This window comes from Pleurodeles waltl, chromosome 4_1 (genome assembly GCF_031143425.1).
Source record: "Pleurodeles waltl isolate 20211129_DDA chromosome 4_1, aPleWal1.hap1.20221129, whole genome shotgun sequence".
Lineage (NCBI taxonomy): Eukaryota > Metazoa > Chordata > Amphibia > Caudata > Salamandridae > Pleurodeles > Pleurodeles waltl.
This window is the reverse complement of record NC_090442.1, coordinates 39,470,859-39,498,103: the sequence shown is the minus strand read 5'-3', so window position 1 is coordinate 39,498,103 and position 27,245 is coordinate 39,470,859. Positions and strand designations below refer to the sequence as shown.

Sequence of the window (27,245 nt, the reverse complement as noted above, 5' to 3'; positions counted from 1 at the left end):
AAGAAGATGAAGAACGGTATGGGATCCTGTCCTGCGCACCTGTAATTGATATGTTCCACATCCATTCATACCACCTAACCCTAAACACCCAAACTTATTGCAGTCAGTGACCATGTGGCCTAATGGATAAGGCGTTCGACTTCGGATCAGAACATTGAGGGTTCGAGTCCCATCATAGTTGAGTCTTTTTCTCACAGCACCCAACTTATCTTTACATACAAACTGGAAACACACTCTTACAATACTCCTTTCACTCTCACTCATTAAGAAAGCCCAATGCAAACTGCACAATCAGTCACGTTATGCCTTCAGCATTGCTACTTTTCTGTCTTTCTGCCATACCAAAGAACCTCTTCATAAATGCCATGGATATGCAATACGTATACAACAATATGACATGGCACAATCATTCTGAAAAGAACTGTGGGTAGATTCAGTGCAGGGAGTGTGTGCGTGCAGAAAGCAGAAACTATGCATGGGTAGAAGCTCTATGATTTTCTCCAGGAATAATGCAAATTGTCCCTCAGAAAAAGTATAGTACTAGAGAAGAATCATAAAGGATTGACACAATTGCTGCCTTTGCTGTTGCCCCAGTTGTGTAATCTGTCAAGGACTGGTCTCTTGCAGATTGAGGCACCTAGTTGCAATTGTGTGGTAAAAATCACCCTTACAACCATTTTTGCTATAAACTTGAGATCTTTCTGAGATACTATCTCACAGACTTCTTATGAATGAGGAACTCTGAAATTGTCACATTCCAATTTGTACGTCCTTAAAACTATGCTGGTTATTCAAATGGGCAGATTGTTTTTTAAATTCCTTTCTGTCTCGAGTTATAGTTATATTGATACAGAGGCATAATTGTTGAATGATATATATTGGTTTGATTGAAATATGTTCGTAGAGGTGGTGATAGGCTTTCTGTGTCTGTCTGAGAGCAAGGACCGGTTAACGTGTTTTTCCAAGAGCAGTTTATTGTGAAAGGTATCAGGCAAAGGAGTATGTATTGTGATGTGGTTCTCTGACTGCTTCTGCCCACTTGCCAAAAGTTCCAAGGCCCTATGATAGCACAAAAACAGTAAGATTGAAGTGGTGGGTGCCGGAGGTTTAAAATGGTCAGTTTAATTAAAGACAGAAAAGTGAAACGAATGACTGCAGAAATACTGTATGTGGCCATGAACTGAGATGAAAGGATGATTTTGGAACTCTGTCTTGCAGATTACCCTCAATGCCGCAATAGATAGGGCACTACTCTCACAGACCAGGGTGTGTAAGTTTAAGTCTATCTGAGGTGCACACCCTGAACTAATACATTTTTGCTGAAACCTAATCATATTGTTTACTCTTCCTCGTAGCAGCTTGCCAGGGTGATAGTATATTGCAACAGAACCATTCCACTTCTTCACTGAAAAGTGTCATGCTGGTTACCCAAATGTGCAGCGTGTCATTTTATACAGCTTTCTTTATTGAAATTAAACTTGGACTCACTTGAAATATTCTCTTTCAAAATGAATGTTTTGAGCTGCTGTGAATTTTATTTCTAGAGGTGGTGACAGGCTTTCAGGTACGTGCTTAGGTCAAGGCCCTGTTCAGGTCACTTGTATAAGCTAATTCAGGGAGCAAATTAGCAAGTCAAGAAATGGGAAGTCTGAACTACTGTCAGTTCATTCTCTTTTCAAATAATCCAAAAATACCATTGCAGCATAAAACAGAGTATTCAATAAAAGAAGAAAGGAGGATTAACGGCAAAAAAGCACAGCATAAGATATGAAACTTTGGAAATTATCTAGATATTGTTTGAAAAAACTCCTTTGATGGAAAGAAGATGAAGAACGGTATGGGATCCTGTCCTGCGCACCTGTAATTGATATGTTCCACATCCATTCATACCACCTAACCCTAAACACCCAAACATGTTGCAGTCAGTGACCATGTGGCCTAATGGATAAGGCGTCTGACTTCGGATCAGAAGATTGAGGGTTCGAGTCCCTTTATGGTTGGGTCTTTTTCTCACAGCACCCAACTTATCTTTACATACAAACTGGAAACACACTCTTACAATACTCCTTTCACTCTCACTCATTAAGAAAGCCCAATGCAAACTGCACAATCAGTCACGTTATGCCTTCAGCATTGCTACTTTTCTGTCTTTCTGCCATACCAAAGAACCCCTTCATAAATGCCATGGATATGCAATACGTATACAACAATATGACATGGCACAATCATTCTGAACAGAACTGTGGGTAGATTCAGTGCAGGGAGTGTGTGCGTGCAGAAAGCAGAAACTATGCATGGGTAGAAGCTCTATGATTTTCTCCAGGAATAATGCAAATTGTCCCTCAGAAAAAGTATAGTACTAGAGAAGAATCATAAAGGATTGACACAATTGCTGCCTTTGCTGTTGCCCCAGTTGTGTAATCTGTCAAGGACTGGTCTCTTGCAGATTGAGGCACCTAGTTGCAATTGTGTGGTAAAAATCACCCTTACAACCATTTTTGCTATAAACTTGAGATCTTTCTGAGATACTATCTCACAGACTTCTTATGAATGAGGAACTCTGAAATTGTCATATTCCAATTTGTACGTCCTTAAAACTATGCTGGTTATTCAAATGGGCAGATTGTTTTTTAAATTCCTTTCTGTCTCGAGTTGTAGTTATATTGATACAGAGGCATAATTGTTGAATGATATATATTGGTTTGATTGAAATATGTTCGTAGAGGTGGTGATAGGCTTTCTGTGTCTGTCTGAGAGCAAGGACCGGTTAACGTCTTTTTCCAAGAGCAGTTTATTGTGAAAGGTATCAGGCAAAGGAGTATGTATTGTGATGTGGTTCTCTGACTGCTTCTGTCCACTTGCCAAAAGTTCCAAGGCCCTATGATTGCACAAAAACGGTAAGATTGAAGTGGTGGGTGCCGGAGGTTTAAAATGGTCAGTTTAATTAAAGACAGAAAAGTGAAACGAATGACTGCAGAAATACTGTATGTGGCCATGAACTGAGATGAAAGGATGATTTTGGAACTCTGTCTTGCAGATTACCCTCAATGCCGCAATAGATAGGGCACTAATCTCACAGACCAGGGTGTGTAAGTTTAAGTCTATCTGAGGTGCACACCCTGAACTAATACATTTTTGCTGAAACCTAATCATATTGTTTACTCTTCCTCGTAGCAGCTTGCCAGGGTGATAGTATATTGCAACAGAACCATTCCACTTCTTCACTGAAAAGTGTCATGCTGGTTACCCAAATGAGCAGCGTGTCATTTTATACAGCTTTCTTTATTGAAATTAAACTTGGACTCACTTGAAATATTCTCTTTCAAAATGAATGTTTTGAGCTACTGTGACTTTTATTTCTAGAGGTGGTGACAGGCTTTCAGGTACGTGCTTAGGTCAAGGCCCTGTTCATGTCACTTGTATAAGCTAATTCAGGGAGCAAATTAGCAAGTCAAGAAATGGGAAGTCTGAACTACTGTCAAAGCAGTTTCATTCTCTTTTCAAATAATCCAAAAATACCATTGCAGCATAAAACAGAGTATTCAATAAAAGAAGAAAGGAGGATTAACAGCAAAAAAGCACATCATAAGATATGAAACTTTGGAAATTATCTAGATATTGTTTGAAAAAACTCCTTTGATGGAAAGAAGATGAACAACGGTATGGGATCCTGTCCTGCGCACCTGTAATTGATATGTTCCACATCCATTCATACCACCTAACCCTAAACACCCAAACATATTGCTTTCAGTGACCATGTGGCCTAATGGATAAGGCGTCTGACTTCGGATCAGGAGATTGAGGGTTCGAGCCCCTTCATGGTTGAGTCATTTTCTCACAGCACTCAACTTATCTTTACATACAAACTGGAAATACACTCTTACAATACTCCTTTCACTCTCACTCATTAAGAAAGCCCAATGCAAACTGCACAATCAGTCACGTTATGCCTTCAGCATTGCTACTTTTCTGTCTTTCTGCCATACCAAAGTACCTCTTCATAAATGCCACGGATATGCAATACGTATACAACAATATGACATGGCACAATCATTCCGAACAGAACTGTGGGTAGATTCAGTGCAGGGAGTGTGTGCGTGCAGAAAGCAGAAACTATGCATGGGTAGAAGCTCTATGATTTTCTCCAGGAATAATGCAAATTGTCCCTCAGAAAAAGTATAGTACTAGAGAAGAATCATAAAGGATTGACACAATTGCTGCCTTTGCTGTTGCCCCAGTTGTGTAATCTGTCAAGGACTGGTCTCTTGCAGATTGAGGCACCTAGTTGCAATTGTGTGGTAAAAATCACCCTTACAACCATTTTTGCTATAAACTTGAGATCTTTCTGAGATACTATCTCACAGACTTCTTATGAATGAGGAACTCTGAAATTGTCACATTCCAATTTGTACGTCCTTAAAACTATGCTGGTTATTCAAATGGGCAGATTGTTTTTTAAATTCCTTTCTGTCTCTAGTTGTAGTTATATTGATACAGAGGCATAATTCTTGAATGATATATATTGGTTTGATTGAAATATGTTCATAGAGGTGGTGATAGGCTTTCTGTGTCTGTCTGAGAGCAAGGACCGGTTAACGTCTTTTTCCAAGAGCAGTTTGTTGTGAAAGGTATCAGGCAAATGAGTATGTATTGTGATGGGTTCTCTGACTGCTTCTGTCCACTTGCCAAAAGTTCCATGGCCCTATGATAGCACAAAAACTGTAAGATTGAAGTGGTGGGTGCCGGAGGTTTAAAATGGTCAGTTTAATTAAAGACAGAAAAGTGAAACGAATGACTGCAGAAATACTGTATGTGGCCATGAACTGAGATGAAAGGATGATTTTGGAACTCTGTCTTGCAGATTACCCTCAATGCCGCAATGGATAGGGCACTACTCTCACAGACCAGGGTGTGTAAGTTTAAGTCTATCTGAGGTGCACACCCTAAACTAATACATTTTTGCTGAAACCTAATCATATTGTTTACTCTTCCTCGTAGCAGCTTGCCAGGGTGATAGTATATTGCAACAGAACCATTCCACTTCTTCACTGAAAAGAGTCATGCTGGTTACCCAAATATGCAGCTTGTCATTTTATAAAGCTTTCTTTATTGAAATTAAACTTGGACTCACTTGAAATATTCTCTTTCAAAATGAATGTTTGAGCTGCTGTGAATTTTATTTCTAGAGGTGGTGACAGGCTTTCAGGAACGTGCTTAGGTCAAGGCCCTGTTCATGTCACTTGTATAAGCTAATTCAGGGAGCAAATTAGCAAGTCAAGAAATGGGAAGTCTGAACTACTGTCAAAGCAGTTTCATTCTCTTTTCAAATAATCCAAAAATACCATTGCAGCATAAAACAGAGTATTCAATAAAAGAAGAAAGGAGGATTAACAGCATAAAAGCACAGCATAAGATATGAAACTTTGGAAATTATCTAGATATTGTTTGAAAAAACTCCTTTGATGGAAAGAAGATGAAGAACGGTATGGGATCCTGTCCTGCGCACCTGTAATTGATATGTTCCACATCCATTCATACCACCTAACCCTAAACACCCAAACATGTTGCAGTCAGTGACCATGTGGCCTAATGGATAAGGCGTCTGACTTCGGATCAGAAGATTGAGGGTTCGAGTCCCTTCATGGTTGAGTCTTTTTCTCACAGCACCCAACTTATCTTTACATACAAACTGGAAACACACTCTTACAATACTCCTTTCACTCTCACTCATTAAGAAAGCCCAATGCAAACTGCACAATCAGTCACGTTATGCCTTCAGCATTGCTACTTTTCTGTCTTTCTGCCATACCAAAGTACCTCTTCATAAATGCCATGGATATGCAATACGTATACAACTATATGACATGGCACAATCATTCTGAACAGAACTGTGGGTAGATTCAGTGCAGGGAGTGCGTGCGTGCAGAAAGCAGAAACTATGCATGGGTAGAAGCTCTATGATTTTCTCTAGGAATAATGCAAATTGTCCCTCAGAAAAAGTATAGTATTAGAGAAGAATCATAAAGGATTGACACAATTGCTGCCTTTGCTGTTGCCCCAGTTGTGTAATCTGTCAAGGACTGGTCTCTTGCAGATTGAGTCACCTAGTTGCAATTGTGTGGTAAAAATCACCCTTACAACCATTTTTGCTATAAACTTGAGATCTTTCTGAGATACTATCTCACAGACTTTTTATGAATGAGGAACTCTGAAATTGTCACATTCCAATTTGTACGTCCTTAAAACTCTGCTGGTTATTCAAATGGGCAGATTGTTTTTTAAATTCCTTTCTGTCTCGAGTTGTAGTTATATTGATACAGAGGCATAATTGTTGAATGATATATATTGGTTTGATTGAAATATGTTCGTAGAGGTGGTGATAGGCTTTCTGTGGCTGTCTGAGAGCAAGGACCGGTTAACGTGTTTTTCCAAGAGCAGTTTGTTGTGAAAGGTATCAGGCAAAGAAGTATGTATTGTGATGTGGTTCTCTGACTGCTTCTGTCCACTTGCCAAAAGTTCCAAGGCCCTATGATAGCACAAAAACGGTAAGATTGAAGTGGTGGGTGCCGGAGGTTTAAAATGGTCAGTTTAATTAAAGACAGAAAAGTGAAACGAATGACTGCAGAAATACTTTATGAGGCCATGAACTGAGATGAAAGGATGATTTTGGAACTCTGTCTCGCAGATTACCCTCAATGCCGCAATGGATAGGGCACTACTCTCACAGACCAGGGTGTGTAAGTTTAAGTCTATCTGAGGTGCACACCCTGAACTAATACATTTTTGCTGAAACCTAATCATATTGTTTACTCTTCCTCGTAGCAGCTTGCCAGGGTGATAGTATATTGCAACAGAACCATTCCACTTCTTCACTGAAAAGAGTCATGCTGGTTACCCAAATGTGCAGCGTGTCATTTTATACAACTTTCTTTATTGAAATTAAACTTGGACTCACTTGAAATATTCTCTTTCAAAATGAATGTTTTGAGCTGCTGTGAATTTTATTTCTAGAGGTGGTGACAGGCTTTCAGGTACGTGCTTAGGTCAAGGCCCTGTTCATGTCACTTGTATAAGCTAATTGAGGGAGCAAATTAGCAACTTAAGAAATGGGAAGTCTGAACTACTGTCAAAGCAGTTTCATTCTCTTTTCAAATAATCCAAAAATACCATTGCAGCATAAAACAGAGTATTCAATAAAAAAAGAAAGGAGGATTAACAGCAAAAAAGCACAGCATAAGATATGAAACTTTGGAAATTATCTAGATATTGTTTGAAAAAACTCCTTTGATGGAAAGAAGATGAAGAACGGTATGGGATCCTGTCCTGCGCACCTGTAATTGATATGTTCCACATTCATTCATACCACCTAACCCTAAACACCCAAACATGTTGCAGTCAGTGACCATGTGGCCTAATGGATAAGGTGTCAGACTTCGGATCAGAAGATTGAGGGTTCGAGCCCCTTCATGGTTGAGTCTTTTTCTCACAGCACCCAACTTATCTTTACATACAAACTGGAAACACACTCTTACAATACTCCTTTCACTCTCACTCATTAAGAAAGCCCAATGCAAACTGCACAATCAGTCACGTTATGCCATCAGCATTGCTACTTTTCTGTCTTTCTGCCATACCAAAGTACCTCTTCATAAATGCCACGGATATGCAATACGTATACAACAATATGACATGGCACAATCATTCTGAACAGAACTGTGGGTAGATTCAGTGCAGGGAGTGTGTGCGTGCAGAAAGCAGAAACTATGCATGGGTAGAAGCTCTATGATTTTCTCCAGGAATAATGCAAATTGTCCCTCAGAAAAAGTATAGTACTAGAGAAGAATCATAAAGGATTGACACAATTGCTGCCTTTGCTGTTGCCCCAGTTGTGTAATCTGTCAAGGACTGGTCTCTTGCAGATTGAGGCACCTAGTTGCAATTGTGTGGTAAAAATCACCCTTACAACCATTTTTGCTATAAACTTGAGATCTTTCTGAGATACTATCTCACAGACTTCTTATGAATGAGGAACTCTGAAATTGTCACATTCCAATTTGTACGTCCTTAAAACTATGCTGGTTATTCAAATGGGCAGATTGTTTTTTAAATTCCTTTCTGTCTCGAGTTATAGTTATATTGATACAGAGGCATAATTGTTGAATGATATATATTGGTTTGATTGAAATATGTTCGTAGAGGTGGTGATAGGCTTTCTGTGTCTGTCTGAGAGCAAGGACCGGTTAACGTCTTTTTCCAAGAGCAGTTTATTGTGAAAGGTATCAGGCAAAGGAGTATGTATTGTGATGTGGTTCTCTGACTGCTTCTGCCTACTTGCCAAAAGTTTCAAGGCCCTATGATAGCACAAAAACGGTAAGATTGAAGTGGTGGGTGCCGGAGGTTTAAAATGGTCAGTTTAATTAAAGACAGAAAAGTGAAACGAATGACTGCAGAAATACTGTATGTGGCCATGAACTGAGATGAAAGGATGATTTTGGAACTCTGTCTTGCAGATTACCCTCAATGCCGCAATAGATAGGGCACTACTCTCACAGACCAGGGTGTGTAAGTTTAAGTCTATCTGAGGTGCACACCCTGAACTAATACATTTTTGCTGAAACCTAATCATATTGTTTACTCTTCCTCGTAGCAGCTTGCCAGGGTGATAGTATATTGCAACAGAACCATTCCACTTCTTCACTGAAAAGTGTCATGCTGGTTACCCAAATGCGCAGCGTGTCATTTTATACAGCTTTCTTTATTGAAATTAAACTTGGACTCACTTGAAATATTCTCTTTCAAAATGAATGTTTTGAGCTGCTGTGAATTTTATTTCTAGAGGTGGTGACAGGCTTTCAGGTACGTGCTTAGGTCAAGGCCCTGTTCAGGTCACTTGTATAAGCTAATTCAGGGAGCAAATTAGCAAGTCAAGAAATGGGAAGTCTGAACTACTGTCAGTTCATTCTCTTTTCAAATAATCCAAAAATACCATTGCAGCATAAAACAGAGTATTCAATAAAAGAAGAAAGGAGGATTAACGGCAAAAAAGCACAGCATAAGATATGAAACTTTGGAAATTATCTAGATATTGTTTGAAAAAACTCCTTTGATGGAAAGAAGATGAAGAACGGTATGGGATCCTGTCCTGCGCACCTGTAATTGATATGTTCCACATCCATTCATACCACCTAACCCTAAACACATAAACATATTGCTGTCAGTGACCACGTGGCCTAATGGATAAGGCATCTGACTTCGGATCAGAAGATTGAGTGTTTGAGTACCTTCATGGTTGAGACTTTTCATCACAGCACCCAACTTATCTTTACATACAAACTGGAAATACACTCTTACAATACTCCTTTCACTCTCACTCATTAAGAAAGCCCAATGCAAACTGCACAATCAGTCACGTTATGCCTTCAGCATTGCTACTTTTCTGTCTTTCTGCCATACCAAAGTACCTCTTCATAAATGCCACGGATATGCAATACGTATACAACAATATGACATGGCACAATCATTCCGAACAGAACTGTGGGTAGATTCAGTGCAGGGAGTGTGTGCGTGCAGAAAGCAGAAACTATGCATGGGTAGAAGCTCTATGATTTTCTCCAGGAATAATGCAAATTGTCCCTCAGAAAAAGTATAGTACTAGAGAAGAATCATAAAGGATTGACACAATTGCTGCCTTTGCTGTTGCCCCAGTTGTGTAATCTGTCAAGGACTGGTCTCTTGCAGATTGAGGCACCTAGTTGCAATTGTGTGGTAAAAATCACCCTTACAACCATTTTTGCTATAAACTTGAGATCTTTCTGAGATACTATCTCACAGACTTCTTATGAATGAGGAACTCTGAAATTGTCACATTCCAATTTGTACGTCCTTAAAACTCTGCTGGTTATTCAAATGGGCAGATTGTTTTTTAAATTCCTTTCTGTCTCGAGTTGTAGTTTTATTGATACAGAGGCATAATTGTTGAATGATATATATTGGTTTGATTGAAATATGTTCGTAGAGGTGGTGATAGGCTTTCTGTGTCTGTCTGAGAGCAAGGACCGGTTAACGTCTTTTTCCAAGAGCAGTTTGTTGTGAAAGGTATCAGGCAAAGGAGTATGTATTGTGATGTGGTTCTCTGACTGCTTCTGTCCACTTGCCAAAAGTTCCAAGGCCCTATGATAGCACAAAAACAGAAAGATTGAAGTGGTGGGTGCCGGAGGTTTAAAATGGTCAGTTTAATTAAAGACAGAAAAGTGAAACGAATGACTGCAGAAATACTGTATGTGGCCATGAACTGAGATGAAAGGATGATTTTGGAACTCTGTCTTGCAGATTACCCTCAATGCCGGAATGGATAGGGCACTACTCTCACAGACCAGGGTGTGTAAGTTTAAGTCTATCTGAGGTGCACACCCTGAACTAATACATTTTTGCTGAAACCTAATCATATTGTTTACTCTTCCTCGTAGCAGCTTGCCAGGGTGATAGTATATTGCAACAGAACCATTCCACTTCTTCACTGAAAAGAGTCATGCTGGTTACCCAAATGTGCAGCGTGTCATTTTATACAACTTTCTTTATTGAAATTAAACTTGGACTCACTTGAAATATTCTCTTTCAAAATGAATGTTTTGAGCTGCTGTGAATTTTATTTCTAGAGGTGGTGACAGGCTTTCAGGTACGTGCTTAGGTCAAGGCCCTGTTCATGTCACTTGTATAAGCTAATTCAGGGAGCAAATTAGCAAGTCAAGAAATGGGAAGTCTGAACTACTGTCAAAGCAGTTTCATTCTCTTTTCAAATAATCCAAAAATACCATTGCAGCATAAAACAGAGTATTCAATAAAAGAAGAAAGGAGGAGTAACGCCAAAAAAGCACAGCATAAGATATGAAACTTTGGAAATTATCTAGATACTGTTTGAAAAAACTCCTTTGATGGAAAGAAGATGAAGAACGGTATGGGATCCTGTCCTGCACACCTGTAATTGATATGTTCCACATCCATTCATACCACCTAACCCTAAACACCCAAACATGTTGCAGTCAGTGACCATGTGGCCTAATGGATAAGGCGTCTGACTTCGGATCAGAAGATTGAGGGTTCGAGTCCCTTCATGGTTAAGTCTTTTTCTCACAGCACCCAACTTATCTTTACATACAAACTGGAAACACACTCATACAATACTCCTTTCACTCTCACTCATTAAGAAAGCCCAATGCAAACTGCACAATCAGTCACGTTATACCTTCAGCATTGCTACTTTTCAATCTTTCTGCCATACCAAAGTACCTCTTCATAAATGCAATGGATATGCAATACGTATACAACAATATGACATGGCACAATCATTCTGAACAGAACTGTGGGTAGATTCAGTGCAGGGAGTGTGTGCGTGCAGAAAGAAGAAACTATGCATGGGTAGAAGCTCTATGATTTTCTCCAGGAATAATGCAAATTGTCCCTCAGAAAAAGTATAGTACTAGAGAAGAATCATAAAGGATTGACACAATTGCTGCCTTTGCTGTTGCCCCAGTTGTGTAATCTGTCAAGGACTGGTCTCTTGCAGATTGAGTCATCTAGTTGCAATTGTGTGGTAAAAATCACCCTTACAACCATTTTTGCTATAAACTTGAGATCTTTCTGAGATACTATCTCACAGACTTCTTATGAATGAGGAACTCTGAAATTGTCACATTCCAATTTGTACGTCCTTAAAACTCTGCTGGTTATTCAAATGGACAGATTGTTTTTTAAATTCCTTTCTGTATCGAGTTGTAGTTATATTGATACAGAGGCATAATTGTTGAATGATATATATTGGTTTGATTGAAATATGTTCGTAGAGGTGGTGATAGGCTTTCTGTGTCTGTCTGAGAGCAAGGACCGGTTAACGTCTTTTTCCAAGAGCAGTTTGTTGTGAAAGGTATCAGGCAAAGGAGTATGTATTGTGATGTGGTTCTCTGACTGCTTCTGTCCACTTGCCAAAAGTTCCAAGGCCCTATGATAGCACAAAACCGGTAAGATTGAAGTAGTGGGTGCCGGAGGTTTAAAATGGTCAGTTTAATTAAAGACAGAAAAGTGAAACGAATGACTGCAGAAATACTGTATGTGGCCATGAACTGAGATGAAAGGATGATTTTGGAACTCTGTCTTGCAGATTACCCTCAATGCCGCAATGGATAGGGCACTACTCTCACAGACCAGGGTGTGTAAGTTTAAGTCTATCTGAGGTGCTGATGACGCAGAAATGAAGGTTTTACATTTATTAGCGCATAAACGTAGTGCTGCAATAATCAAGTGTGACTTTAACCGAACTAATAAAGATTGTACGGGGACAAATGTGCCCTCAGAGTAGTTCGCCAACATTTATAAGCGTGCTTTATATAACGTGATGTATTAGAATTGTACTAATCTGACATAACCGTAAACGTGTGCCATGATTTGCTTGTTTGAAATGTTTTAACTTAGCATAACTTCAGTGGAGGCTTCGGCCTAGTTGCCTTGTCTCACGGTTTAGATGCTCGTGTTTTTCTAATGTGCTAATAAACGTGTATTCCTGCTTGAAGCTGTACTTTTCCAGTGAGATCGGTTCACATGCTTATCTTTAAGGTTTCGTGCCAGCCTGGCATCTTCTTCTTTGCTCCAAGGTCAATCTGCAGGTGCAGACAATGGAAGCTCTGAAAGTGAGTTAATTGGTAAAATATGTTGCAACTTACGTTCCCGACTCCAAGGATAATGTATGCCTAGGTAGAAGCTTGTGAATTGTTGTTTTTGATTGGACAATTTGAAGCCAACCTATGAACCCTCCAATGGAAGACCCTACTGGATTTGAACTGTTGTTTATTTAAACCTGGTGCACAAGAAGAAAGCAGCCATTGCCATTTTTAGCCATCAGCCTTTGGCCATTACCCACTGCACCCATGGAGGACATTATTGCCCATTAGCCATTACCCGCCATTTGCAGGACATTGCAGCCATTATGGCCCATCTAACCGACCTCGTCATTTTGCCATCTTCTACGATGCCAATTGATGTTCGACGCCATTTTGAATGAGACTTTGATGCTTTCTCTAATCGAGAGAAAGAGACTTTAAGAAATTCTCGCCCTAGAGACTTTAACTTTGATCTGTCCCTTTGCATAAAGTAGTAGTTTTGTCCTTTTATCTTGCCGCTGTGAGGCAATTGCCCCGTCCACCCCGCCCCTTTGCCCCGTCCCATGCTGATCGGAAACCGGTACCTGTGAGACGAAGACTTCCTTGAATGCTGATTGAATTTGGTAAATATGAAAGGAAAATGTACAATTGCATTGTGTTTCTTTTTTTGGTAACCAACTGCTGATTTTTGATAAGAGCCCTAGTTAGGAGTTTTCCAAATCAATGTTGCTAAATTGTTTTTGCATGAAGTCCCACATGCAGATGCTAATTTGAGGTTAGATGAGGATTCATTTGTTGCACGATGCAATTTGAGACCTTGTTATGCTGACTAATGTATGCAATTAGCTCATTACAGATTATAGTTTTAGTGGTTTGCGTTGCTATTATCGAATGCATTGTTATTCAAATGCTGCATAGATTGCATCTTTTTCGCCGTTATGGACAGCTATTAATGTTCATTTACATCTATCATTTGGTGTTGAGACACATTTATATCGTGCTAGCTTTGTTAATATAGGGAAATAAATTCATTAACTTTGAATAAACTGGTGTGGTTATTCATGCCCGAAAGGTCATGGTTCGCCGAAATGTTTTCTGGATTAATTGTGAAGTGTTATGTTGATCAGGGCATTGCTTATGTTCGTTATTGATTATTGATTTGATTAAATTGATTAATCTCGGGTGAAGAGAGCCCCACTTGGTCAAAAGATTCATCGACCCAAGAGCGTCCAAATACAGGTAATTTATTAGGAAGGAACGCTCTATCAGAGGTAATGGTTTCGCCCTTTGGGACCCCACTCGAGAGGTAATGGTTTCGCCCTTTGGGACCCTGCTCGAGAGGTAACGGTTACGCCCTTTGGGACCCCCACTCGAGAGGTATATGGTGTTGAATTAGATTTTTTCTTGGGTAAAACAGATTGAGAGAATGATGATGCCCTAAGTCCCCCGCGACTTTCCCGGGATCTCGGAGCTTGCGAATGGAGAGAATGGAGGTGTGAAATCGGCGTTGGCGGTACTAGTGACGGCATGAGTGAAGTCAGGGTTTTGCGCTTGCACAGCTTATTGCCGCAGATTGTTTGAAAAGGTTGCGAGGATTTTAGAGAATAGCGGAGGTGCGACTCTGAGTGTGAGAGTAGGGAAGTCGTCGAACTTCATGTGCATGTGGCGCTTTGTGCAGAAAAAGGTCCACGTGGTTGTTGTTGTTGAGACGGGCCCTGCAAAGTCAAGAGACTCCGGAGTATGTTGAAAAGTGTATGAGACACTTGTTTTATGTTGTGGTCTGGTCGGTTTAATAGGTTGACCGGGCGTGGTCAACGAGTCGGTACGTGTGTTAAGGGAGTGAAAGAAAACTTCGACTTCGGGCTTTGACAAATTCTAAGTGCACTAGAATAGATCATTGACAAGTTGAGAGCAGAGTCTGCGGGTCAGGATTTGCTTGCGAAAGTGGGGACCGAGAAAGATGGAATAACTGCCGAGGCTAGTGAAAAATCCCTAAGGTCCTGAAGCGATTGTGTTACCCTTCCTGTAGTAAACCGACAGATCTGTTTTATTATTATTTGGTTGCTCACGATACATGCCAGAAGTTGTTACGAGAGGAGCGGAGTGAAGGAGGACAAGCCGCGAGGCTTTGTCAGCCGCAGTGTGTGTGAGTGTGACGTCACTAGGAGCCGCGCTGGGATAGGTTGGTTGCAAAGAAGGGCCGTGCACGGATTGGACGCAGTCCGTGGGGCTCGATTGGAAGGGGAAAGGCAGGCGAAGAGTATTCCGGGAATTAAAGTCACTTATTGATTACAAACTTTGTGAAATAAAAGACGAGAAAATGAAATTTTTTAAAGCATTAAAGAGTGCGATGAAGGGGGAGTCTTACATTAAAGTGAGCGTAGGAGAGGAGACGCCACCCGATGGTACACCAGCTTACATTGTAATGGAGGAAAAAGGGGTAGCTCCGTGCCTTTGGCTAAAGCAATGGCACAAGCTGACAGAGAAACATGGGAGCGTAGCGTTCCCGATCCATGGGACATTCAATATAAGGATCCTAGAGAATTTTAGATTTGCGATGTACGACATGAAGGTACCTCCAAGGCCAGCACAGTTTGAGGCTCTAGCGATTTGGGAACTAATGGCTAGACAACAACAGCAAAAGAAGTTCGAGACCAGGATAAGAAAGGTAGAAAAGACACTAGCGGACGCTAGGTGGGATAATGCACAGAAGGTGTGGAGGTCAGATATATTGCAGGGGATAAAATTGTTTCCCGCAATTGCTAAGGAAGAAGAGGCGACAGGCAAGAAAGCTACCTGTAAGACAAACAGGAGGTGTTCCAAAGATAGAGAGGACGAGGAAAAGTTAAGGAGAGAAGAAGAGTTAGAGGATGAGGAGTTAATCATGCAATTGCTGAACGACCGTCCACCACCTTATGCAGAGAGTGGACAAGGTCCAAGTACCAGTTCTGCCCCTCCGGCACCGGTACAGAATAATGAAACTCCGAGTTCAGAAACGCCATCGGGATCTAAGGACCCGAGTTTACTGTTCACCCCGCAGATACCGCAGGTTAGGAGAATATATCCAGATGTGCCTATATTGAAAACAGCAGAAAATTATCAGCCGCAGGTCCCAAGGTACTACAGCACTGACAACAGTACGGGAATGACCCTAGATCCAACTGTAATGGGAGTACAGAATGGTCGCAACCCAACATTGGCACAAGCTGAATCAACCCAGTTTTTGATGCCTCAAAAGCAGATGCAGGGGGGAACCGCACATGCTCAGATGACGGGGAGTCAGACGGGCATGCCGGCAATGATGACCCATAGTGTGGGAATGAACATGCCTCAGAACATGGGGAATGGACAGAACCCAGATGCGATATCCCTACCCATTACTGTAGGTCCACCGGTACCTTTGTACATTCAGCCTAACTCAGGTATGAGCGGTCAAGGATCAATGGTGCAGAGTGGGACGGAAAGGAGGTGCATACAAAACACTCCAGCGGCTCTGCCAACTGGATCTGGGTCCTTGATGGAGTTTAGTCCCATATGTGCTCAGTCAACAGTGGTGAGGTCGAGTCCCCCACTGATGATACCGCTATCATCGAACACTGAAAAGTTGCCGCAACCATCAATGGCAGTCGATGTGAATGCTACACTGATGGGGTTGAATGCGCAACAGCTGACACAGTGGTTCAACAGTTTGAATTCCACACAAAGCTCAGCCAGTGGGAAGGGAGAAGACTATCTGAATAGGGTCAGGTTGAACATGGAAGCAGAAGAATTGGTGGAAGGGACTATGGGTTTGAATAGGTTAGAGTCCTACTCGGAAGAAGAGCTGAGGTATCTATGTCCTAGGATTACGAAAGAAGTGAACAAGGTACATAGAAGGTTGCAAGAAATAGCTGACAAAAACGGGGTTGAGATAGACAAGACAAAACACTTGAGCAGGAGCTATAGATTGGATTTCGGGACCACAGACTTTGAACACATGAGGTCAGCAGGCATGAAAACGCACCTTAGAGAATTGCTGCACAGTGCACAAGTGTGGGGGTGCTTAGACAAATGGGAAAGCAGATGGGCAAAGAAAAAGGAAAAGAGGAAAGACAGTGTCCCAGAGCACAACGAGAAAAGATCACAGAGTAGTGATGCAATAACCATGTTACCAATGAGGGAGACAGCAGGGGGAAAATTAATACATGTACCGTGGCACAGAAGCGACATTCAGTCTTTTACGGATGATTTTCCCAAACTGAGAGAGAAACCGATTGAATGGTATCAACAGACTGATAGGTTTGTGAAGCTTCCAAAATGTCTTTGGGAAGACCTGAACACCCTCTTTGAGATTGTGGTTCCGGCAGATTTGTGGGAAGACTGCAAAAGGGCTGTAGGTTGGCCGACAAGTGAACCAGAGAGAGACAGGGATACGGGTGCACCATCACCTATGGTAATGAGCTTGTACTATAAGGTGATTGAGCATTTGAAGACGAAGGTTGCCGCGAAAAATGTGGATTGGCAGAAGATTGATCGAACTGCCCAAGAGGCTAAAGAGTCGATTCATGGTTACTATGAGAGGTTGTTGAAGGCGTTCAAGAACTACAGTGGCACGGAAACAATAGAGGCGAAGGACATGCTTCATTTTGTGTTTAGATTTGTGGAAGGGCTGAGACCAAAGATAAGTCAGATGATAAAGACGCATTTGATTTGTTGGCAGTCGAAACCTATTGATGAGGTGTTGAATTATGCGAAATACTGTAGCGACGAAATTGAAGTGAAACAGAAAAGGTTGAAAGAGAAAGTGATGGTGATGCAACTTAAAGCAGCTCAGACAGGTCTGCAAGGGTTGCAAGGGTTCCAACAGCAGATACCGCAGCCGCAGCCACAGGGAAATATGGTGTTTCAGCCACAGGCGAGAGGCAGAGGCAGAGGAGGCTTTGGGAGTAATGGTCCGGATTTGAACACTGTTGCGATTCCGAATGGTGTGCAGGCAATGAAAAGGGTGATGCCGTGTCACGCGTGCGGAATCGTCGGTCATTGGAAACGCGAGTGCCCGATGGTGGTGCAGGAAGGTGCAGGTGTTGGTCAGAAAAACAACGATGTCAATGCATTCCAGACAATGAGGGGACCGAAAATGAGAGGTCCAAACCCAAATTTTCAGACCATAAATCAGCTGCAGGGATTACAGCCCATGCAACCGCAGCAGATGCAGATGCCCCGTATGCAGATGACGCAAATGCAGCCAATGCAACAGCAGTTTCCCATGGTACCTAATCAGCAAATGCAAATACCTTTGGCACCAGTGAGTCAGCAGCAAGTGATGGTTCCTCCACAGGTCTCGGGTCAGGTGATGAATACAAATGGCACCGTACAACAGTTCCCATTACACAGTGAGAATGGAATAAACAATGTATGGGAGAGTGAAAGTTCAGATGAGGAAGGAAATTGTGTGCTTGCAGCATCCTTGGAAGTTGATCAAAAGGGTCCATATGTGGAGGGAAGAGTTATGGGTCATAGTGTTTCATTCTTGGTTGACACAGGAGCCACACGTTCAACTGTTAGGAGCATTGAAGTACCAAATTTGCCACTCTCAGGGAGAACAGTTCAAGTAGTGGGAGTAGCAAACAGGCACCTGACGAACCCAATCAAAGATCCAGTACCAGTCAGAATTGGTAACTATCAAGGGTCACATAAATTTGTGGTATGTGACTCAAGCCCGATAGCACTGTTAGGGAGAGACCTATTGTGCAAATTGGGATGTTCGATTATGTGTTCGAACGATGGAATTAGAATTCAGACGAGCAGTGATGGGGAAGAAGAGGAGAGTGTAGAGGGGGATGAGATGGAAACTGTCGATGAAGAATATCCTCTGATTAACCTTTTTCCGATGATAACTGAAGAAGATATTCCAGCTGAATTACGGGAAACAGTCGGAAAGGAAGTGTGGGATATGACAGGAAAAGAGGTGGGATTGATGAAAGGAGTGGAACCAGTGAAAGTGACCGTAAAACCCAATGTAACTTTTCCCCAGACCCCACAATACCACATGGCACAAGACACCCTCATGAAAGTCGCCCAACTCATTGACGAGTTTGTAAAACAGGGAGTACTGAAAGAAGTGTTAAGCAGTCCATGTAATTCACCAATCATGGGACTAATAAAGCTGAGTGGAAAGGTCCGAATAGTGCAGGACTTGAGGAAAATAAATGACATCATAATTAAATGCTGCCCTGTAGTACCGAATCCAGCTGTGATAATGTTTCAAGTCCCTTGCGATGCCGAGTGGTTCTCAGTCATTGACTTGTCACAAGCATTCTTTTCGGTGCCTCTTCATGAGGACAGCCAATTTCTCTTTTGTTTCAAATTCTTAGACAGAGTTTACAGTTGGTGTCGAATTCCTCAAGGGTTTTCGGAGTCACCGTCAATTTTCAATCAGATTCTAAAGAAAGACTTGGAAGCGTTAGAATTGCCATTCGAGTCAACCCTAGTACAGTACATCGATGACTTACTGATTGCATCTAAGACAGAAAGTGGCTGCACAGCCGACACCATTGCTCTACTGAACCATTTGGGAAGGAATGGACACAAGGTGTCTCCTTCAAAGTTGCAGTTCTGTCAGAAGAAAGTAAAATACTTGGGTCATCAAATAGAGAAAGGGTCACGGAGAATAATGAAGGAAAGAATAACAAGTGTACTTCAAATGAGTCCACCAAAGACGAGGAGGGAGGTGAGGAAGTTTTTGGGGATGGTGAGCGACTGTCGCCAGTGGATTCCCAACTTTTCAACTCTAGCAAAGCCTTTACTGAAACTGACCCAGAAGGATGCCTTGGATGAAATTGAGCTGAAAGGAGATGAGATGGATGCTTTTATTGAATTGAAAGAATGCATGTGCAGGGATCCAGCTTTAGGTATGCCTGATTACACAAAGCCTTTCACATTGTTTTGTCATGAACGTGATGCATGTTCTTTGTCTGTCTTGACCCAAGCCCATGGTGGCATAAACAGACCAGTAGCGTATTTTTCAGCTACTTTGGATCCGGTCGCAGCAGCACTGCCAGGGTGTTTGCGCGCCGTAGCAGCAGTTGGTATCAGCCTCACTCAGAGTGAAGGAATAGTGATGGGACACCCATTAACAGTCATGGTCCCTCACTCAGTTGAGATACTTTTGACCCGCTCCCGAACGCAACACATGACTAGAGCAAGACTCACAAGGTATGAAACAATAATTCTGGGCTCACCGAATGTGCAGCTGAAAAGGTGCACTACGTTGAATCCAGCAACCTTGCTTCCCGGTGAAAATGCTGAAATTGAGAACGCTGAAGACGTCGAGCATGACTGAATTTTGCACAAAACCCCGACCTGACATTAAGGATACTAAGCTTGATGAAAATGACCAAATTGTTTTTGTTGATGGGTCATGTTTAAGAGATGCATTGGGAATTTTGAAAGCAGGATATGCTGTATGTACTGTAACAGGTGTCTTGGAAGCATCCTGGCTTCAAGGAGTCTATTCCGCACAAGTAGCAGAGCTTGTAGCCCTTACAAGAGCATGCCAACTGTCTACATTGATGAAGGTTACCATTTACACTGATAGTCAGTACGGGTTTGGAATTGTGCACGACTTTGGGCAACTATGGTCACAGAGAGGTTTCCTGACCTCTTCAGGGTCCCCAGTGAAAAACGGGGAGAGAATAAGGGAATTGTTACACGCCATTCAGATGCCAGCCGAAATTGCAGTGGTAAAGTGTAGTGCTCATACAAAAGGACAGGACTATGTTTCCCTGGGAAATGCATATGCGGATCAAGTCGCAAGATTTTGTGCCTTGAACTGTGTATTGCTCAGGGATGAATGGAATTTGATAAGTGAACCAGAACTCGAACCAGCTGAAGCATTTGCCTTGAAGGTCGTAGATACAATGGATGAACTAAAAGCATTACAGAATAGCGTCAGGGAGGATGAAAGAGTTTCCTGGATTAAGTCACAATGCACAAGGAGACCAGATGAGTTATGGGTTTCAAATGAGGGAAAATTTGTTTTACCAAATAGTCTCTTATCGCAGCTAGCGCGGTTCTATCATGGGCAGGCTCACCTAGGGAGAGATGCCATGATAAGATTGTTCAAAACTGATTGGTTTAACCCCAGATTCCGTCAAGTTGCAGAAGCAGTTTGCCATTGTTGTGTCATTTGTCAGCAGATTAACCCAGGAAAGGGAACGGTTGTGAACGTGAGCCACATTGGCAGGGCGGGAGGCCCGTTCAGCAGAATGCAGATGGACTTTATTGAGATGCCTGTGCATGGAGGTCTGAAGTATGTGTTGGTGATTGTGTGCATTTTTAGTCACTGGATTGAAGCATACCCCACACGTAGAAATGACAGCCTTACAGTTGCAAAACTATTGTTGAGGGAGTTGATACCACGTTTCGGATTCCCGATCTCTTTAGAATCAGATAGAGGAAGTCACTTCAATAACGAGGTGATAAAGTTACTTTGCACAGCGCTGAACATTGAGCAAAAACTGCATTGTAGCTATCGCCCTGAGGCCTCAGGACTGGTGGAGCAGATGAATGGTACACTGAAATCAAGAATGGCGAAAATATGTGCATCGACAAATTTGAAATGGCCTGACGCATTGCCTTTGATGTTAATGTCAATGAGAAACACCACTGACAGAAAGACTGGATTGTCCCCGCACGAAATTCTCATGGGCAGGGCCATGAGACTTCCTGCAGTTCCCGCAAACGTGCTTTTGAATATTACAGATGATATGGTGTTAGACTACTGCAAAGGTCTGGCTGACGTGGTTCGCTCTTTCTCTCACCAGGTGGAAGCAACCACCTTGTCACCGATCCAAGGTCCAGGACACACACTGAAAGCAGGTGACTGGGTCGTGATAAAGAAGCACGTGAGGAAGTCGTGTCTGGAACCCCGTTGGAAAGGCCCTTTCTAAGTGATCCTGACGACCACTACCGCTGTGAAGTGTGCGGGAGTTCCCAACTGGATTCACGCCAGTCATACAAAGAAGGTGTTGTGTCCCACAGATGAGGAAGTTGAAGCGCTGAAACTGCCAGTAACTGATAACAAAGTGCCGAGCGCTGAGACAGAGCAAAACAGAACTAGAAGCGAACAGGCAGAAATAAAAGAGAGAGAAATATTCTCTGAGGACGAAACAGCCGATTCACTTGGGGAAGACCAAGGAGAAACCTCAGACAGAGATGAAGCAGCTGAAGGTGACAAAGAGCCTGAAGCAGCTGAGGGTGACAAAGAGCCTGAAGCAGCTGAGGGTAGCAAAGAGCCTGAAGCAGCTGAAGGTAACAAAGAGCCTGAAGCAGCTGAAGGTAACAAAGAGCCTGGAGAAAGTAACGGTGACAAAGGGCTCGAAAGAGGTGAAGAAGCAGGAGAGCCTGATCAGAGGAGGGCTTTCCCAGAAGCAGACGGTACAGAAAAAGAAAAGAAAAACCTGATTGACTCCCCAGAAGGAGGGGACAAGGCAGAACAGAACGAAGCTGTTCAAACTTCCACAGAAGAGATCGCAGGTCCATCAAGTGGACACAGTGCAAAGAGAAGACCAAGTGTATCACCAGTAAAACTAAGAACTAGAGAAACGTTGAACGACAGTGAAAGGCCAAGAGTGAAAGAGAAAAGAAAGGAAGTGTCTGTCGTGGTACCAACATCAAGTGAAGAAAAAGACTTGGCCAAAGAGGAAAGTACCAGTGAGGCAGAATCGAAGAGAGATGCAAAATTGAAAAGGAAAAGGATACCAAACAGGAGATATTCCGGTCCAGAATGGGCATATGTAGTCAATGACGATTGGACCGACGAATTTGTATCTCTTAGCCTCGAGAACGAAGAAGAAGAGATACCAATAGAAAAGAAAAGTTTTATGGACACTGTTGATTGAAAGGGTGATAAATGACATTGCTTGCTATAATCTAACGTGATACAACCAGCTGAGACATTGCTAAACCGGATGAGACATTTGCTAACTTGATAAGACTTTGATAACCTGATTGACTCTTAAACCCGATTTGAGACAACGTTGCTAACTGATAAAAGACTGAGTTATTGCTGAATTGAGACAAATGCTGCTAACCGATAAGTGACTGGGCTCCTGAAGAAAACTGTGTGAACATTGCGCTCGTTCAGCTTTGTAACTAATTGCTAAATCGTTTCTTTATAAGTGCTTCTAGCTCTCTGATTCTATACAGATCATGGCTACACAAAACAGTAGAGTGAAATATTGTAAATATGCGTGTATAGGCTTGATAACCGCATGTGTACTAATAATAATGGCAATAGTGCTTGCAACGCGTGGTAAGGGTGAGAATGAGAAAATTGATGCTTCTACTTCTGCTCCTGTTACTGTCACTGAATTAACCGCATTGAAAAGACTAGAATTAGATGAGAGACACTTGCATGATAAGAAGGAACTTTCGTATAATGTTTTCTATCGCCTACTAACAGAATATGTTGAGACTATGGATGCGAAAGATTGTTATGTGTGTACACAGATACCGACATCGGTAACGGAAGGGGTGACTTATCACCACATGCCTCTTACATATGGGATTACATGTAGTTTAGTAACTTCTAGATTTTATGGTCAAACTAACATACAGTATTTTTATTCAAATTATGATGTTACCTTTGCATATGTTCCTATAATAACGCAACTAAGCCAGATTGCTAAAGATTGGGATGCTAAAATAATGAGGGAATTTTTCGAGCCAATGCAACCTTTTGAAACAGCTCACGCTCATAGGGAAAACCTTACCTGCTCGCTCTCTGCAGTAGAAATAAGCTTTTTAGATCGCACAGATGATAGAAGGGCACAAATGAATGCGAAATTAGAAAAAGAGCTAAGTAAGAGGACTTCAGTAGATAATTATGCTTTTGCCGCAATAAAAACACAAGGGAGAATAGCTTTAGACGCTTGGCATGTAGGGAAATTTTGTATATATCGTGGTGAATCTTATTATGATAACATTTTCGTGGGAGCGAGTGAATGTAAACATACGTTTATCTTTAAGGCCAAATGGACATTCATGCTGAACGGACTTGACCCTGTCATACCTGGTGTATATTACATTTGTGGGCATAAGGCCTATTATCGTCTTCCAAAGGGATGGTGGGGGAGATGTTATTTGGGTACAGTGTTCCCAAAGGTTTATCAACTGGATGACCTATCGGTGATTCCAAAGACGTCTGGATCTCATCGTATCCAGAAAAGAGAGACCGCAGCTGCTGTGGTAGGAGATATATTTGGAGCCATGATTCCTTCATTGGGAGTTGTGTTGAATTCCATCAAAATAAGAAAGTTGTCTACTATAGTGGATAACATGTTGACAAAGTTTTCAGGTGCTATAATCCTGATGGATGCTGAACTTGCAGCAGAAAGAGCTATGACTCTTCAAAACAGGCTTGCCTTAGACATTCTTTTAGCAAAGGATGGTGGCGTTTGCAAAATGCTTGGTGCGCGTCACTGTTGCACGTATATACCAGACAACAGTGTGAAGATTAAAACAATGCTTGCAAATCTAACAAAAGAGAGTGCAGACTTGAAGGAATTGAAAGAACCAGGAGTTTGGGAGAAGGTTGGAAAGGGAGTTGCTTCAGTGGGAAATTGGCTTGGTGGCATTTGGAATGGAATATTACTAAAAATAATACAGGGAATACTAATAGTACTAATTTGCATCTTAGGGATTTGGGGAATAAAGAGGGGAATACTAATGATCATGGCAAGAATTAAGAGAAGGAAGGAAGAGAAAATGATGAAAAGAATGGCAGAAGAATACAAGGCAAGAACAAGGGGAACTAAAAGGCAAAGAGAACTGACAGAATTTTTATGGAACAAAATTTGTGGGAATAGTTTTGTGTGATGACAAATAGTCATCAGAGGAGGGATTGATGACGCAGAAATGAAGGTTTTACATTTATTAGCGCATAAACGTAGTGCTGCAATAATCAAGTGTGACTTTAACCGAACTAATAAAGATTGTACGGGGACAAATGTGCCCTCAGAGTAGTTCGCCAACATTTATAAGCGTGCTTTATATAACGTGATGTATTAGAATTGTACTAATCTGACATAACCGTAAACGTGTGCCATGATTTGCTTGTTTGAAATGTTTTAACTTAGCATAACTTCAGTGGAGGCTTCGGCCTAGTTGCCTTGTCTCACGGTTTAGATGCTCGTGTTTTTCTAATGTGCTAATAAACGTGTATTCCTGCTTGAAGCTGTACTTTTCCAGTGAGATCGGTTCACATGCTTATCTTTAAGGTTTCGTGCCAGCCTGGCATCTTCTTCTTTGCTCCAAGGTCAATCTGCAGGTGCAGACAATGGAAGCTCTGAAAGTGAGTTAATTGGTAAAATATGTTGCAACTTACGTTCCCGACTCCAAGGATAATGTATGCCTAGGTAGAAGCTTGTGAATTGTTGTTTTTGATTGGACAATTTGAAGCCAACCTATGAACCCTCCAATGGAAGACCCTACTGGATTTGAACTGTTGTTTATTTAAACCTGGTGCACAAGAAGAAAGCAGCCATTGCCATTTTTAGCCATCAGCCTTTGGCCATTACCCACTGCACCCATGGAGGACATTATTGCCCATTAGCCATTACCCGCCATTTGCAGGACATTGCAGCCATTATGGCCCATCTTACCGACCTCGTCATTTTGCCATCTTCTACGATGCCAATTGATGTTCGACGCCATTTTGAATGAGACTTTGATGCTTTCTCTAATCGAGAGAAAGAGACTTTAAGAAATTCTCGCCCTAGAGACTTTAACTTTGATCTGTCCCTTTGCATAAAGTAGTAGTTTTGTCCTTTTATCTTGCCGCTGTGAGGCAATTGCCCCGTCCACCCCGCCCCTTTGCCCCGTCCCATGCTGATCGGAAACCGGTACCTGTGAGACGAAGACTTCCTTGAATGCTGATTGAATTTGGTAAATATGAAAGGAAAATGTACAATTGCATTGTGTTTCTTTTTTTGGTAACCAACTGCTGATTTTTTATAAGAGCCCTAGTTAGGAGTTTTCCAAATCAATGTTGCTAAATTGTTTTTGCATGAAGTCCCACATGCAGATGCTAATTTGAGGTTAGATGAGGATTCATTTGTTGCACGATGCAATTTGAGACCTTGTTATGCTGACTAATGTATGCAATTAGCTCATTACAGATTATAGTTTTAGTGGTTTGCGTTGCTATTATCGAATGCATTGTTATTCAAATGCTGCATATATTGCATCTTTTTCGCCGTTATGGACAGCTATTAATGTTCATTTACATCTATCATTTGGTGTTGAGACACATTTATATCTTGCTAGCTTTGTTAATATAGGGAAATAAATTCATTAACTTTGAATAAACTGGTGTGGTTATTCATGGCCGAAAGGTCATGGTTCGCCGAAATGTTTTCTGGATTAATTGTGAAGTGTTATGTTGATCAGGGCATTGCTTATGTTCGTTATTGATTATTGATTTGATTAAATTGATTAATCTCGGGTGAAGAGAGCCCCACTTGGTCAAAAGATTCATCGACCCAAGAGCGTCCAAATACAGGTAATTTATTAGGAAGGAACGCTCTATCAGTGCACACCCTGAACTAATACATTTTTGCTGAAACCTAATCATATTGTTTACTCTTCCTCGTAGCAGCTTACCAGGGTGATAGTATATTGCAACAGAACCATTCCACTTCTTCACTGAAAAGAGTCATGCTGGTTACCCAAATGTGCAGCGTGTCATTTTATACAACTTTCTTTATTGAAATGAAACTTGGACTCACTTGAAATATTCTCTTTCAAAATGAATGTTTTGAGCTGCTGTGAATTTTATTTCTAGAGGTGGTGACAGGCTTTCAGGTACGTGCTTAGGTCAAGGCCCTGTTCATGTCACTTGTATAAGCTAATTCAGGGAGCAAATTAGCAAGTCAAGAAATGGGAAGTCTGAACTACTGTCAAAGCAGTTTCATTCTCTTTTCAAATATTCCAAAAATACCATTGCACGATAAAACAGAGTATTCAATAAAAGAAGAAAGGAGGATTAACGCCAAAAAAGCACAGCATAAGATATGAAACTTTGGAAATTATCTAGATATTGTTTGAAAAAACTCCTTTGATGGAAAGAAGATGAAGAACGGTATGGGATCCTGTCCTGCGCACCTGTAATTGATATGTTCCACATCCATTCATACCACCTAACCCTAAACACCCAAACATATTGCAGTCAGTGACCATGTGGCCTAATGGATAAGGCGTCTGACTTCGGATCAGAACATTGAGGGTTCTACTCCCTTCATGGTTGAGTCTTTTTCTCACAGCACCCAACTTATCTTCACATACAAACTGGAAACACACTCTTACAATACTCCTTTCACTCTCACTCATTAGGAAAGCCCAATGCAAACTGCACAATCAGTCACGTTATGAGATCAGCATTGCTACTTTTCTGTCTTTCTGCCATACCAAAGTACCTCTTCATAAATGCCACAGATATGCAATACGTATACAACAATATGACATGGCACAATCATTCTGAACAGAACTGTGGGTAGATTCAGTGCAGTGAGTGTGTGCGTGCAGAAAGCAGAAACTATGCATGGGTAGAAGCTC

General features: G+C 41.6%; 4 non-coding genes across 4 annotated transcripts; all 4 read left to right on the top strand.

Moving 5' to 3' along the window:
* The first annotated feature begins 1,927 nt into the window (after positions 1-1,927).
* On the top strand, positions 1,928-2,000 carry TRNAR-UCG (transfer RNA arginine (anticodon UCG)). Its single transcript has one exon. It is a non-coding gene; the product is annotated as a tRNA-Arg (tRNA).
* Positions 2,001-3,752: 1,752 nt separating this feature from the next.
* Positions 3,753-3,825, top strand: TRNAR-UCG (transfer RNA arginine (anticodon UCG)). Its single transcript has one exon. It is a non-coding gene; the product is annotated as a tRNA-Arg (tRNA).
* A 1,750-nt stretch (positions 3,826-5,575) lies between these two features.
* Positions 5,576-5,648, top strand: TRNAR-UCG (transfer RNA arginine (anticodon UCG)). The gene has a single exon. It is a non-coding gene; the product is annotated as a tRNA-Arg (tRNA).
* A 5,396-nt stretch (positions 5,649-11,044) lies between these two features.
* On the top strand, positions 11,045-11,117 carry TRNAR-UCG (transfer RNA arginine (anticodon UCG)). Its single transcript has one exon. It is a non-coding gene; the product is annotated as a tRNA-Arg (tRNA).
* The last annotated feature ends 16,128 nt before the right edge of the window (positions 11,118-27,245 follow it).